The following is a 17,149-nucleotide window of genomic DNA, read 5'->3' on the forward strand; positions in this document are numbered from 1 at the left end:
CATAAAGTCTCTCATAATTATTAATAAGGTCAAGTTGGTTGATAGTTCAAATCTTTGATATGCTTACTGATTTTCTGTTTAATTTTCCTCTATTATTGACAGAGGAGTTTTGAAATCTTTGACTGTAATTGTGGATTTATCTGTTTTCCTTGAAGTTCTATCAGTTTTTGTTTCATTTAGTTTAAGACTTTTCTTAGTTGCAAAAAAAGTACAATTTTTATATCCTCTTGGGGAATGTACCAATTTATCATTGTGATGTGACCTTCTTTATCCATGGTAATACTTTGGATCTGAAAACTACTCAGTGTGATATTAATGTAGCCATCCATTTCTTTTGGTTTGTATTATTATGGCATATGCTTTCTATCCTTCTACTTTCTGTTTTTGTAGTTAAAGTGTTTGCTGTAGGTAGCATATAGTTGGGTCTTGCTTTCTTAATCCATTATGGCAAACTCTGCCTTTTAATTCTAAAATTTGAACTATTTACATTAATGTGATTTAATTAGGTTAGGTATAAATATATCATCTTGTTTTTTATTTCCAACTCCTGTTGATATTTGTTTTCAATTACTCTTTTCCTGATTAATTTTGGATTAATTAAATATTTTTTAGTGCTTAAATTTTATCTTTTGTTCATTTATTAGCCATAAGTTTTGTTTTGTTAATTGAACAGTCACTATAAAGTTTATAGTATATATTTCATTATTTTAAAGTTTGACAGTACAAGCAGTGTATAAAAAAGCCTGATGTTATTTATAATTCAAACAATATTAGTTGTCTTCTAAGTGACTTATTTTGGTACAACTTTTACATAGAAGCTTTGTTTTGCCTTGTAATTTTTCCAATTTTTTCAGGAACATCATCAAGTATTTAGGGAAAATAATAGCTAATTCCCAAAGCAATTCAGGATTCTTAATATTGGTTGAGGTTGTTCCTCTTATTCAGAAAAAAACATTAATTTTGGCTTAAAATTTTAAGTCACAATAAAACTTTACCACTCCTAAACAATCAAACTGTTGTGTGGTAAGACAAGTCAGTATATTCATCTTTTTATTACAGGCATTTGTGTAACTGAGGATGGTTAAGCCCATGAAAACAAATGAAGATCACCATTGACACAACTTGTTCAATTACGCATAATATGTTGACATTTTTCTGCAAAGTACCCAATGATGAATAATACACTGAATAATCAAAACTTACATTTGTACAAACTTTGCAAATTCACTTAACTAAAGTGTTTTCTTCTCCAAAATGTATTAATACATCGTAGTAGATTCTACTTCAAATTGTATTGCATTAGTATTTTCTCAAAATTTTTGGAAACATTTTTTCCAATAGTGGGTCTACACAGATTGTTCATAAAGGCTAATTTATCAGACACTTTAAACTCTACATTGACTCCTTGAATACCCAATAAGTTATCAGTATCAGAAACATTGTTAACATCTCAAGAGCAGAGAAACAACTTAAAATCATTTACTTATTTTTAAGTGACTATTGATATTGTTTTCAGTGTCCTCAACAATTCCTGTGGTAATTCTTGTTGAACTGCTAGAAGTCTTAAAAATGTTTATTTTCTCTGACACATATCTTCAACTTTTCCAAGCTAGCATGATTTAATTAAGTGACCATCAGCAAATGGCTTTACTTGTTTGGCTAACAGTTGGGACACTCAGAAAAATTATGGGTATTTCGGTTATATTTCTTTTTAAAAAAATTTGTAGAAATTTTCCTCTATTGAAATATTATATTTTACCTTTTATAATTTCCCTGACTGTTACTTTTCTGTGAATTGAAAATATAGTGAAGAGTGCCTCTTTGTTTGCTTTTGAATTAATTATTTTTTAAAATTTTATTTTATTTCTACTATTTTATTATCACTCATACCAATTTTTAAATATTTTAGTTGTCTTCCTGGATTTTTCAATACATATATTTGATTAATCACAGTATACCTTCAAATATTTTTTTACTAATTCATATATAGTTGAATGACTTTAGGATAACACATTCACAATTCTTCCCTTTCATCTTTTGCACTATTTTTTTACTTTTGTATATGGTATAAACTTGAAATGTATACTAATATATTTTCCTTAGTGAGTCAATAATCTATATAGACTTTAAAACTATAAAATTTTGTCTTTTATAATTACCTTCTTTTTTACCACTTATTGAGATCTTGGTTTCATTGAGTAAATAAAAGTTTCTGTTTGGTACCATATTTCTTTCACCTGAAGAACTTCCTCTAATGTTTCTTATATTTTCCATAATTGTGCTGTATTTTCTCTTTTGTTTATGTATATTGTCTACTTTTTTCAATTAGAGATTTTAATGTTCACTAGTTATTTTAAATTTCTCATCTGATAGTTCAAACATCTAGGGCCTATTTGCATCTATTCCTTTTGATTACTTGTCTCTTGCAAGTGGATTTTTGGTTGCGGGTTTTGTGTATATGTGTGTGTGTGACTGTCTCATAAATTTTTAGTTGAAGGATTGCCAGTATGTGCAGGGCAGTAGAGACTGGGTACTTATGTATTTATGCCTGGAAACTGGCATGTTCTTTCTCCTTCTAGATCTTTAGTTTGGAGAGTTTGCTAGTCAATGGGGGCAGTTTTCATTTGTCCTGTGTCCCAGTCTAGTCTTATTCTAAGTCAGGTTTAATGTCTTTGAGTTTGAGAGATAGGCACTTCTCAGTGACCTGCTCCCTTTGTAACATTGGGGTATTACTAATCATCTGGGTTCAAGACAGTTTACTGTCTCTGATCTAGAGGTTAAGAGCTCCCATATCCCTCCACTCCATTTTTCCTTTCCTCAGCAATAGTGGTTCTTAATCTGTGTGCAGGAAGAGAAAGGTTTGCAGCCCTATATCCAGGGGCTTAAGACAGTTTTCTTTTTCTTTCTTTTAGTTTTTTTAGGTGAAAAGTTTTGAGCAGAGTTACTGCCTTTTCTGCACAAGCAGCACTTTCCCCTCCCAGACATGTACCACTGAGAAGACACTTTCTCTGATTTCCTATCCTGACTTCCCAATTTCTTATGAGTATCTAATGAAAATCCATGAAGTGGAGCCATTATAGCAGTGCGAATGCCTTTTGTGTCTGTGGCTCCCTGAGATTCTATATTCTCATGAAAGACAACATTTGGCCTTTAACAATTAATGAAAATTTTAATCTGAATTCTTATTTGGTTTCATTGCAGCCCAGTCTTTGTTCTATTATCACAACAGAACAATGTACCAGGTTTCTCATTTCAGCAAGATGGGTAACTCTAAGGCTATTTAGGTGTCTTGCAACCTTAGCTCTCTGGTGGGTTCAAGAGAAGTTTTGATTTTGAGATTTTTCTGACTTTTTCTCATTGTTAGATTTAAAGGAACACTTTTTTCCTGCTTTTAACAACCTAAGAGTAAGAGAGAAGTAACCTTTTAGATATATTTTAATGTCCTTAATTGCAGTTTGCAGATGGTATACATTTGTCATTTGAACTTTGGAGGAACATTTGGAAGTTTAAATGTCTCTTCAGGACACCAAGAAAGAATTGACATTTATTTAAGGAGGCAGGCATCATGAAGTCATTCCCAAGGATAATTTTGGTTTGCCTTTATACTGAACCTGAAGAATGGTTTTCAAACCTATGAAGCTTGTCCCTCAGGTAGGATTAATATCTGTTTACATCTCAGCCAGTGCTCGATTGAACTTTCTCCAATGCCAACATCTAGAAAAAAAAGTTCCAATTGGAAATCATAACATGTTATAGAAGAAAGAAAAACAAATATTGCTAGCTGAGTCCCACTTCTACCGGTTATTAGATGGCAAGTCTCCTAACCTTTCTCATCTTCAGCAAATATAGACAATAATTACATTTTCTAGAGGCGTAGAAAAGATGACAATTTAACATATGCCCAAGTACCATAAAGTATAGAGTGTTATAAAATGTAGAATGGTATTTTTCTGACATCAGATATTTAGGAAATTTTACTCACAAATCTTTTTCAGGGGTGCAAAAAAGTAAAACATATAAAACAACAGTGTTAAGTGAGTCTTTTGCTTTTAAACAGTTCAACTATATATCTAGTTAAGATCCTGATATAGAATATTTCATCCACAAAATATATTCAATAATATTTCTGGTGTAATAACTCTTTCAGACACAAGATAAAATTTTTTTCAGTTATAGAACTGTGACATCAAAGGGAAACTTTCTAGTCTATATCAATATTTCAAAGAGATGAAGCATTCAAAGTATATAATGTTAATTCACCTTCCTTATGCCAGGCACTACTATAAGTGTATTGCAGGGACTTGAAAGGAAACATTGGACACTTGGACCCTTCAGTTTGGAACTGTACACAAAGGTGAGAACAGGGTTAAATTAACCAACAAGTGATGGTGAACTAACTAGGAGACTGTTAAAAATAGATACACTTTACCACTCCCTGTGTCTGAAGAGGCAAAAAGAAAGTTCAGTAATCTATATCTGCTGAGAGATTCAGTCTTTAAAGAACAACTATGATACAGGAGCTGTGGTCTTAGGTAGAAGATTAGGGCCACTGCTAAACTACAGGTCCCAGTGAATCCAAGAGAATAAACACACCACTTGTTTCTCCTCTCATTCGTTGATCTCCTGTCAGTGAATCCCTTTGGATCAAAACAATGGGAGGTTAGAAGTCAGCTGACTGCAGATGAAAAAGTCTGTAGAAGTCAGGCTCCTGTAGTGCAAAACAACAGAAAAGGACCAAGGGTGGATCTGGAAGCAAAAAAAATATTTCTAGCTTGCTATGTTTATTAGTAACTATTTCTTGTTCAACTTCAGCTATTCAAAATGCATGACTAATTACCTATAAACTATCTTTTCTCTAATAAACTAAGGAACAGATTATTTCATCTATATTGAATACTCATCTCAATAAATAATCAATGACCTTAATTTTTCAAAATTTCATTTGAAACATTTTTAGTCTGTTCTAAAATTTGAGATTAAAGAAGACTTCATGAACTGCTGCAGTCCCAATAGGTAGCCATACACTATTCCACTCTCTCACTCATAGCCCAGTTTGTTGTGGATTCTGAATTACTACTTCGGTACCTTTGCCAAGATCTATTATTTTGCAGGTCTCCATGATTTGTGCATTTAGGAGAACAATGCAGAAAGAAAACCAATGCTTCCATGCTAGTCATCTGTCTGCAACTGTTTTGAATGCCTCCTCAATTTTTAGAGGACTGAGTTCTTCATAAATTTGTCTTTAATTAATTTCTCATCTATATTGTCACCTTTTTTATGTCCAAAGTTTTCAAGGAAAGAGTAAGAGATCTCATAGATGGTTTGCCATCCTACAATGCCCACTTTTGGAGTGTATGTCTGTTGCTAGGTCATCATTTCATGGAGATATGGTTAAAGAAAGCAAACTAACTACATTTTCAGACATCAAGTAGGAAAATAAAAAGGAAGGGATATAAATGGAATAAGGCATCTGACTGCAAAAAATTTAAGATGAAAAAAGATAATATCAATACTAAAGCCCTAAAAAATAAGTTGAAATATGAGAACTACAATGTCCCACTTAAATTTAAATTTATATTTTTCACAGGACAGTGAGCATTTTCTTAAAAAGAATAGATTTAAATGTGACTCAAACTGCCAAATACAAAGGCATTGTTTTTTCTCCTGAGTCAAGCCCACTTTGCTTTTCAACACCATACAGAAAAGAACAACATGAATTTCAAACTAAGTCTTAAAGCTGTACAGCTGTGTAAATCTTCATTATGTAAAAGATCTCTTCATGTCTTATTTGATTTTGAAAATGGCACAGTTAATAATCGGAACTCTTGTTTTTTGAAACAATAAACTGTATCTTATAAAATCTGTGCTTGACAAAAATTGTGTCTTTAAAAATATTCATGTGGAATATTTCCCAGATTATCCATCTGTGTTTCTGATCTATTCCGCTAAGGATAAAGATGCCAGGATTGTAGGGTGGGAATAATGGTGATTGAGTTTATGAGCAGTGGTTGGACTATACTTGTTATGAAATAATTATGGTGGATGTTCCTTCAAAAAAATCTGGTTGTTAATATATATAGCTAAAAATAGAATTTTGGAGTTAAGATTTTAAGAAGCAAAATACACAGAATATTATTTTGTGAATTACAGAATAGAAAGGTTGATAGAATCATCATTTGAAATGCGTACTTCCTACAGTAACAAAAACTATGTCATCAATTGGAAGGAATCATAAATTGCCAGCTTTTAATAAAATTTGAGGCTAATAGAGAACTATAAAAAATACAGTAAGGTTTTCATTATGTATGTAACTTTAAGTGGGAAGAAAAAGAGATTAATGCATGTAATTAAAGTCTTCTTAATACAAGGAAAAAGTTTAAGAAATTTGGTTCACTACTATTCTATTGTAATATAATTTTAAATTTCTATTTATATCTGAGAACAAAGGTGACAAAAAGGAATGAAACTTGTTTTAAGGTAAACTATGGTTGTATCTACTTTTGGTGAACTCCATGAACAGGGTTCAGTGCCCAGAGATTACTTGATTATGAGGTTTTACCTATAATAAAGGTTCACAGCATGGAAACTAAGCCTCCTAATGTTCTTTCAGGGAATTAGTTAAGACAGTTTAGCTTTTGTAATTGTGTCTGAGATTTAGGATACCTTTGGTGATCTGTTTCCAGGAATATTTGATGAAATAATATGATTAAAAGTCTCTAAGAATTTTCTGAAATATATACTTGATTTATATCTTCTGAATCACTTAAAATCTACCCACTAGGGAAAGAAATATATTATTTTTAAAAGCTCATTAGCCACAGTGCAAGTGAGAACACATAAAGCAATTAAAGTATATGTTTAGTTCAATGCACCTAAGTAGAAAAAATTTTCAAGCATATTCTTATGTGCTTACAATAAGAGATTCACATTAAATTGTCTAATTTTTATTCATGCATGCCTAGGTAGGAATAGGACTTGAATTAATTGTCCATAGATTTTCTATTGGATTTAGAAGGAAAATCTCTTACAAATTGGTCCCCAAAGAATCAAAATCACTATTATAGCACCATAATTACAATTGCTGGAATATACCATCTATAGAGAACTATTGTTTTTTCATATAAGAAATATTTGCCTGGTGAGTCTGTTGCTGGCCTCATTTTTATTACCTCAATATACTTTTCTCTGTGAATTCAAGAGGTGAAAACATTTATAATTTTCTTATTTCATCATTATTTTAATATGTAAATTTTTTAACTTTTAAAGTTGAGAAAATTTTTTAATAATATTCAAATGTAGCATAGATATAGTGGTTAGGAAAATATTTCCAGAATATTATAATATCAATATGAGTAAAATAATGTCATCTTAATGAACTTCTAAAATTATATGACTATAAATCAGCTTGCTTGGACCTAATGAGTGAATTTTCCTGGTAATAAGGATTTTGGTCAGTTACTTTGGTCACAATAAAGATATAATAAATTATTACATAATATAGTTTGTAATTGTTAAATATATGTATATTTATGTTAATATGTTTATATGATAAATATATATGTTAAATATCTACATATACACATATATTTATATATAAAAAACATGGTATTTAATGTATGTGATCATACAGTAAAATTCGCTTTATAACATTAATGATCAATAACTTTTCTAGTTTCCAAAATGTGAAATCAGATGTCATAACCTCATTTTTAATACCTAAAGGAAACAAAAAGACTTGATATAAAAATTAATTATATCTTTATATGTCATTGGAAGTTCATTTTTTTCCAAATCTCCTTAATGTTAGGAAATTAATTTTGCCTCACAGATTGGAAATCAGTTATTATGTTTAAAAAAATGCTCTGTGTGAGCAAAACCACTAACAATGGAAGGGGCTGTGGAAGTAACTGCTCAGAAGAACAACTGTCTTTGTATTAATACATGTCATAATAAGGAAAATGTGATTAGTTATGGTAACCTTTATCTGTTATCTCTAGGAACATTTTATTTCTTTAAAAGAAGACATTCTTTCAAGCTAATAATCCTAAAATATAGGGAAAGTCAATTAATTATTTGGGAAAATAAAGATATAAATACTGACTGGCAATAGAAAAGTTAGAAGTAATTTGCTTGATGTACTCACTACTAGCATTTACTGTGAAGCATATTAAGACAGAATGTGAGAATATTTCAATCTCCCAATCTAATAAAAGTAACTTTGTAAGTCATAAATAGACTTTTATCTTATGTTACCATAAAATGTTATGAAGAATTAGCAGAATCAAGAAAACCAAATTGGTCCTTGAAAAGTCATATAGTAATAAAGTTATTGTATAATATACATTAATTTTTACTGTAATTACCTTTTATATTTTTGAAATTTATTGATGTATGATTCAGCAATTAAGACATTTTATTCTAAAGCTAGAGATGTCACAGTAGAAGAGAAGGACAAAACTCACATTTCTAAAAAATCAGGTTGAGAAATGTGCATGAGAATCAGGAAGGGTGGACTGGTGTGATGCAGGTAAACTACATCTTGAATGAATGTAGAGATATGTGCAAAATCTAAGGGTCTGTAACAGAATCTATTGGGTTTATGAGCCAATAAGTGTGTGAGTGACTTGATATGAAAATGTAAGATGATACAGTGTTATAACTGGAGGGACTTGCTACATCTGATCCTACCTTTTTCTTCTTAATTATTATATCAGAAATAGAATGGTCAACAATTCACAATCACACCCACATTTTCCAACATTCATGTAATTAGTCAGAGATTACGATATGTGGTATGATAAATAGGTGAATGAGTTGTGAACACAATGGTGTATGTTAATTATAGGACAAAGCAAAAAAGTGCTGGTACATACCACTCTGCTTGTTCCTTCTTCACATTCATAGATCCAGGAGACTAGATGTTCCAGAAGATGCAAGCAGTGTTCTGTGTTGCAATGTGGAGCAGAGCCTGTAGCCTAATTGTGGTGGATATGTAGCATGATGAAGTAATAAATCTTTGTTTATTTAAGCCACTGCAATTTGATTTTTTTTTTTTTTTTTTTTTTTTTTACTGAGGCAGAAACTTATACTTACCAAAATCTAGTAAGTCCCCTCAACGTGAATGAGTTCTGTTCTGAGAGCACATTCATAAGTTCAATTTTTTCGTAAGTCCAACAAAGTTAACCTAGGTACCCAACTAACACAATCAGCTATGTAGTACTCTACTGTAATAGGTTTATATTAATTTTCACACAAATAACACATAAAAAATAAGCAAACACAAATAATAAAGAAAAGACGTTTAATCTTACAGAACAGTATCTTGAAAAGTACAGTAGTACAGTACAACAGCTGGCATACAGGGGCTGGCATCGAGTGACAAGTCAAGAGTTACTGACTGGAGGAAAGAGAGGAGGTGGGAGGTGGTAGAGCTGAAGGATCATCAGCAATAGGAGATGGAGAGCAAGCTGCAATTTCACTCACACTTGACATTGATGGCACAGGTTCTCATTCCTTGCTGGATTCAATTCTATCTACTTTCTTGAAAAAATGATCCAGTGATGTCTGGGTAGTAGCTCTTTTTTTTCTCATCATAGATGACATGGTAGCACTGAGTTGCATTCTGAATGACTGCTACAACCTTCATGTATTGTTCTACATTCAGGTCCTATGCCTCAAAAACTAACAGTGCCTCCTCAAATAAAGAAAACCCCCTTGCCATTTCCTGCATCATGAATCTCTTCAGTTCTTCAGTTACTTTTTCTTCCCCTTGTCCTTCTCATTGTCTTCTCTCTGGGCCTGCAGTTCCATCAGGTCTTCATTAGTAAGCTCCTCATGTTGCACAGCAAGGAGTTCAATGAAGTCTCCTCTTGCAGATCTAGCTCCAGCTTCTTGCTGAGTGTCACTAAGTTGCTGAAGACCTCTTTGGACTCCTCACCCACCTTCTCAAATCCACAAAAATCATGAACAAATTTCAGGCAAAGGTTCTTTCAAACCCCATTCATGGTGATGGCCATAACCTCACACCAAGCAAAGTCAATGTTTATGGCCTTGTGGGTGTTAAAGTCCTTCCAAAATTGTTGCAAGGTTGTTCCTGATTCATTACCCACTTTTACTGCCTAATCAAAAGTGTGACATAAATAATATTTCTTGAAAGTTGCTGTAACTTCCTTGTTCATAGGTTGGATGAGTGACATAGTATTCAGTGGCAGATGCACTACTTTGACATTGGAATGAAAGTTGTCCATGAATGGGTGGTGGCCTGGAACATTGTCCCACAGCAAAAGAATGTTGAATGAGACATTCTTCTCCAAGCAGTATTTCTCTACCTCTGGGATAAAGTGGTGGAAAAACCAGTCCTGGAAAATGGGCTGTGTAATCCAGGCTTTGGGGTTACTCTTCCGCACAACAGAAAAAGAGCCCTTGGCTATGTTTTTAAGGGCTCTTGGGTTCTCTGAATGATAAACTAAGAGAGGCTTCAGCTTCATATTTCCAGAATCATTGCCCCCAGCAACAAAGTTAGCCTATCTTTTGCTGCTTTATAGCTTAGCATCGACTTTTCCTCCTTACTCGTGGAACTTCAGTCTGGCATCCTCTTCCAGTAGAGTCCTGTCTCATCCACATTAAAAACCTGTTCACACCTTCATCAATAATTTCTCAAAGCATTTCAGGAAATTCCTGGGCAGCTACCATATCTGCATTCACTGCTCTGCTACTTACTTTATGTTGTAAATGTTGGCTCTAGCTTTGAACCAATGAAACCAGCCATGGATGGCATTAAAAGATGCACCCTCTGATTTTCAGCGTGTTTCTTCTTCAAGTCTTCATAAAGACTTTTAGCTTTCTCTTGAATCAGCATTAAGCTGAGTGGGACTCAACGCTAATGCTGATCCTGCATCCACACACTGAGAAGTTTCTCCATCTCCTCCAACGCTTTCCTCCGCTTCTTCTATCTTATTGTCAACATCATTGGCACAGCAGAGTTCACATGTTCTATGATCTTGTCATTGTTCTTTAGAATCGTGCTGATGTTTGAATGATTCATGTTATAAGAATGAGTGATGTCTACCATTTTTTCACCTTGCTCCACTCATTTTCACTTTTGTTTCCATCCTTATCACTTGGCACTTCTTAGCAGTACCAGCTACATCACCACTGCCTTTTCACTTACTTCCAGATATCCTGGGCTTGTGACAAAGATACTGTGCTTCTGTACTCTGTAAAGTACTGTACTGTAAAGCACACAAAAGCACATTCAGTTGTAGAGGATACATGCACATGACAATATATGCCAGAAACATGAACTAACTTACAAGATTGGACATGCAAACACACATTTGCATCTTTGAAAGTTTGCAACTTGAATGTTTGTATGTAAGGAACTTACTGTATAGATGAAGAAATGGTGATAAGGAGAAATAAAATTATAATTTTTCTTGTTCAACTAGTAAATTATCAAGAAAAATGTTTTCAAGAACAACTTCAGACAACTTTCTCTACATAAAGTAATGCTTTATCTGTTTTTTTTTTTTAAGAATGAAAAGTTTATAAAATCAAATAAATATCTTTGCCATTTACAAATGATTTACCATAACACATTTTTGGTTCATGCTTTGGAGTATCTTTACTGGAGTTCAATTGGCTCTTTATCAAATTTTCTTCCAAAATGAGTTACTTTATGTTTTCAGTCACTTTTATTAAAAACCTCCTGAATTCTAATTTTTTGAGAAAATGGAAAAATAATTACTCAGGTCATAATGTCTGTAAGAAATCAGAAATATTTATGTTACTAATAAGTGATTTATAAAAGGCATGAATTGTATGTTTGTTACTTAAAACATCAGATGCATATTCTTTAAGAAAGATGAGACTATTGAAGCTACTCATAGCAATAGTATTGGGGTCAAATGATTTCATAAATATTTTCTATGGTTTCCTAGTATGCCCAAAATAAATGGCTTTTGAAAATAATAGTTGAAGTGAGGCTGAGGCATTTAATCATTCTGAAAACCTATTTATTGTGTACATATCACATTGCAATAGAGATGATTTCTATTATAACACAAACCAAAACACAATTAAAAACAAATAGTTTTCTTCTCTGTGAGAATTTGAAATCCTTGCTACCCTTTCATTTCTTCAGCCATCTTCTCATGCAGGGGGTGAATTTTGCAGGGCTTGTGTGTGAGAAAAATTACTAGGATCCCCTGCAGCCAGCAATTTAAGCAAACTCCTATCCTTGAAAAGACAGTGAAAATGAATTCCATGATAAAACCTATTCCTGGGGATTGGAGGTGACAATTGTAGACTACGCAAATGGTTGCTGCTTTCTTTGGACAATCAGGGTGGGAGGTATTCTGTATGACTTCAATGAGAGTTACTCTGCATGTCTGTATTTTGTAATGCAAAGTAATACCTAGATAAACAGGATGGTAAAGTAAAGAATGTATATAATTTCTATGTAAATTGGATATCATTGAAGGATATTCATCTCTTGTTATTTGGTACATATAACTAAGAGATTGTGTATTCAGCAATAATGAAGGGATGATCAATAAAGAAAGACATCCTGTGCTTTGTCTAAAATTTGTCTATAAATAGATATAAGTTGAATAGGAAGTTCTCATCACACACTAAATTTGATGACTACTGTAAAAGCAATGCATATTCCTGCTACACACATGAGAAAGTGAGTAATTTGAAGGTTAGCTGCATTGAAGGCATGGTGGGATCTCATTTTATAATATCCCTTAATGATTTTAAGGTGCAGCAAAAGCAAAATCAACAGATAACTCACACACAAAGTTTTCTTAAAGATTCTAGTTGTGCTTTGTGATTGGTGAAATTCAAAATATTCATGAGGATTTCTTCATTCCTCAAAAAGCTTTTAGGTTTGGCAGAAATTAATCTGTAATTTAAATTAGAGATAAGCTTTCATGACTCACAAAATTCTGAATGTTCTTTTCATCAGCATACTTGATAGTGAATCAAGATTTAGGTATGTTTTTCCTTTAAAATCTTCTGTTGTCAGTGTTCTCCTTTTATGTAAGACATGTCCCTAATGCCTTTTGCCAAATTTGGATTGGCATTTTAAAAAATGACTCTATATTGAAATTACAAATGTGACATTTCTTTACAAATTGTATTAGTAGAGAATAACAGAGAAAACAATTATGGTGTTCACAAAAATATATCCTTTAATTTCAGAAAGCAAATCTCAGTTTTTTATATCATATGTGTAGCAATTGAAAGATACACAGTTGGAATATAGCTTCCTATTTTGAGATATCCTATACTCATTTCCATAATTTACCCATATATGATACCATTATGTCCAGTGGGCCTAGCTAATAGACATCTGAGGAAACATGGAACAAACAGATCTCACTCCACTTGCCTGCAACTTGTTCACTATTTGCCTGTATATTAGGATACCAGCTAATTCTCTCCTCATTTCTATCTCTAGTTCATGGTGAAACTTCAGTATGTGGAAGCAGATTTACAGAGTCAGAATATTAGAACAGCATTTCAGTATATTTCAGGAATATTTATAAAAGTATTCCTCCATAAATTAAATTTATTATGAACTCATTCTATTCCTAATGTCTACTAAATAGCTCTAAAATTTATCCTCCACTCTCTACTCTTTGAAATTTGTTATCTATCTTCTGAACTATAGGCACTGACTTCTTCCTAACTATGATTTTGATCACATCACCCCATATCTACCATAATTTTCCACATTGCTACAAGAGAAATCACTCTAAAAAGTAAAAAGGAAGTCTGACCTTTTTAAAAAATATACTTAAAGTCTCTTTCATTAAGGTAATGCCAAACTTCTTAGAATGGGATATATGACCCTCTGAGAAATTGTCCCTGGCTATGCCCCTCAGATTCATTGCATATACACTAATTCCTCAATTTTTCTTAGGTAGAAACTTGTGTCAATATCTAGCATACCTATAATTAGGAGCCATAAGGCAACATTACCCCACCCCTGCATTAACCCAAATGCAGTTATACATCTATCGAATTTACTAGACAATCTGGTTCAAGGAAATCTAATTACACTATCATCTCCCCATCCCCAGGAGAACCATATGAATTCTTATTAAATGAGAAGATCCCATTACTCATGTTACATTTTTATCTCTTGTCTTGCATCTTTTAAACAAAGTATAGCATCCAGGTTACCTGAATTAAATCCTTATAGCTAATATGGGGTGCACCAGCCAGGACACCTAATCTCTGAGTACAAAGTTTTCAAGTGGTAACTGTGGCTATAGATCAAAAGCAAAGATGCTAGGAATAACCTTTCAGATTGTGGTGAGTGGTAACCTTGGCGCCAGATCCTCTGGAGAAGTGAAGCATTTAAGACTGAATGTTGCAAATGGAAAAGACCAAGCACCACCAAAGATGTTTCGTAACAGGATTTTTGCCAAAGACTTCTAGGGAAATATCAATTAAAGCTGGGCCATGAAGGTTGATGTGTAGATTCATATCTTCTGAAAAATTTTCAGTGGAAACCAAATCAGTTTTTAAGATAAAATGTCAGTCCATGACTAATAAGTTCAGGCAATAAGATACCCAAGCAGACAGCTGATAATTGGAGAACTTTTTCAGAAGAACTACCAAGAGGTATTGCCATCTGTGATTGACCATCTATATGCCATAAACTACAAATAACCACGAGGAGCTGAGAGCCAGAGTTCTAGGAAGAGAGAATTGGAATTGTGTTTCAAGCACAGAAAGAAAATAATGTTTCAGACTGAGAGGTGGAAAAGGGTCAGGGAGATTTTTAAGTGTCAATTATCTGAGATTGCTTGAGAATTACCTGCTACAAATGTGTAGTCTCTAAGTGTGTCTATTTGCTTGCCAGGGATCTGGCCATGTAACAAACATACTGGCCTCCTAAACGAAATATATTGTAAAAAATTCTGACTTTTTTTAATAAGAGAGAATAAACTAGTAATAAAGTCACTGCAAAAGAGAAATCAAGACCAAAATAGAAAATAAAAAAGATGGCACTGCCTAGTTTTGTTGGGAAACATTTATAGTCTAGTATTGCTAAACAACCTCAGGCTTGATAAATGTCCTGAGGGCTCTGGAAATTTCACTTGCTAATTAGCAGGTGAAATAGGATCAAATAGAGGTGATAGATAATTTTTAGAAGCATGATAAAAAGATCATGAGGACAACAGAAGTTGAAATTCAAGTCACGGAGACTGATGTTGAAGAAGGTATGGCTATGCAGCTTGATTTCTTGGCTATTCCTAACTTATGGAGTTTGGGAACCCCAATGTTTTCTCTTAAGTACCAGGAGCTACAGGCCAACTCATATTATCTACCTAAGAAAAACCACATATTTATTTATTAATGTATTTTAAGAATACAGGCAATTTATTTATGAAGTGTTGCCAAAATGAGAACTCCTTTGGAAAATTCTGTTACTGAATAAAAATGTTGTAAGGTCTCAACCTTGCTGTAAACCTTCCTTCTCCGACCTCCCTCCTCTCTCTCACACATTGTTCCAGGCAAAGTTTTAAGTAAATGAGAAAGATAGACACGACAAACTAGCCATGCACTCTGATGCTGGGTCAAAAATTAAGAAAAGTTTCTCCCTGTCAGAAAGTATATAGAAGCATGATTATCAGGGAAGCAGTGAATTGGAGTAATTTTTTTTTAAATTTCTAAACACTGTGTGTGTATGTGTGTGTGTGAACATGCAAGGTATGAAATAGGAGCAGGATCCTACAGCATTATTAGATCACACACTTTTTTAATGGAGAATTGAAAAATGATGTCTCCCTTTATAGGGTCTCAAAGCTACTGGCATTTACCCTGTTATTAGGACATACATTCCCACAGATTCCCCTTCTTCGCTACTACACACCTCAAAATCTCAGGCCTTGGCACTCTTGCATTTTCTTTTTGTATTCACTTTGTATGTGAATCCATTTAATCCTATGACTTTAAGCTGACATATTTAATCTTTACAGTCTAATGCACATATTTGTGGGAAGCACTGAAGGTTCCCCCCATGTGTTTATAAATATGCTTTTGCGGTGGTAAGTCATCCTCCACATGGTGCATTTTCATCTACCAGTTACATTCTTCTTTTTGATGGTATTATCACATCCAGCCAATTCCCTGTGCACTGTTTTTGCTTTCTTCCACATAGTGACTCTCTTTTCTTCTAGGATCCTCCATATGCTGAGGCTATTTTCTGATGTATCCAAGAGTATTAAGAGTGTTCCTTTTGTCTGTTAACACTGTCAGGTGTGAACAAAAATCAGTACATGTTCCTGAGTCATATAGAACCCTTCTGGAAAATGTTTCCTTCAGATCTACCCTCCATTAGGTTCAAACAGTTATAAGATGGTTGTAAATGGGAAACCTCTGCTGTTCTCTTATCAGCTGCAGGCTCTTTCAGTGCCTCAGACTGACTACATGGAGCCCTTATGCCAACCTGCTTTTTAAAATTGATTGTTGCTGGGAGTAATCTTTCACTTCATCAGATAGTTTGGTCATAATAGCAAACACAGGTCAGGCTAAAGTTGGAATCCCTAATGTATAAAACAGGCATTGGCAACTTCATTATCTATGATGTATCTCAAGGTTAACTAATGATGATGATTCTTATCTAGAAGTTATATTCTAAAATGACAAAAATGGTCTTATAAGATCTAAAATATTTTCTCTGGAAATAATAGTAATTTGCATTCAAATATCTACCTACCTATATATGTGTGTATATATATGCAGAGAGAGACAGAGAGAAAGAGACAGAGAGAGAGAAAGAAAGAGAAAATATCTAACTTGAATGAATCTCTGCCATTAAAGGACATTTACAGTTTTCAAAGTGTGTGGTAGTTTTGTTACCTAAACTTTAATAAAAACAGAAATTTGATTGCAATTTTGTATCATATACAGCACTAATGGTTGCATTCTAGGCATTCTAAGTTTGACAGATATGAATTAATTGTCTTCCCATTTGTGTGTTGTGTTTATTTGATTTTTCTAAAATATAATATATTTGTGGGGGAAATTTGGCAAAAAGACTGCAATTCAGTCTAACAAATGAGGTCGTGATGTTAATGAAATATTTTATGCAGTAGCTGGCAGTTTCAGCATACATTTCTAGTTCATA

The sequence above is a fragment of the Hippopotamus amphibius genome, chromosome 10 (genome assembly GCF_030028045.1).
Source record: "Hippopotamus amphibius kiboko isolate mHipAmp2 chromosome 10, mHipAmp2.hap2, whole genome shotgun sequence".
In the NCBI taxonomy this organism is placed as follows: Eukaryota; Metazoa; Chordata; class Mammalia; order Artiodactyla; family Hippopotamidae; genus Hippopotamus; species Hippopotamus amphibius.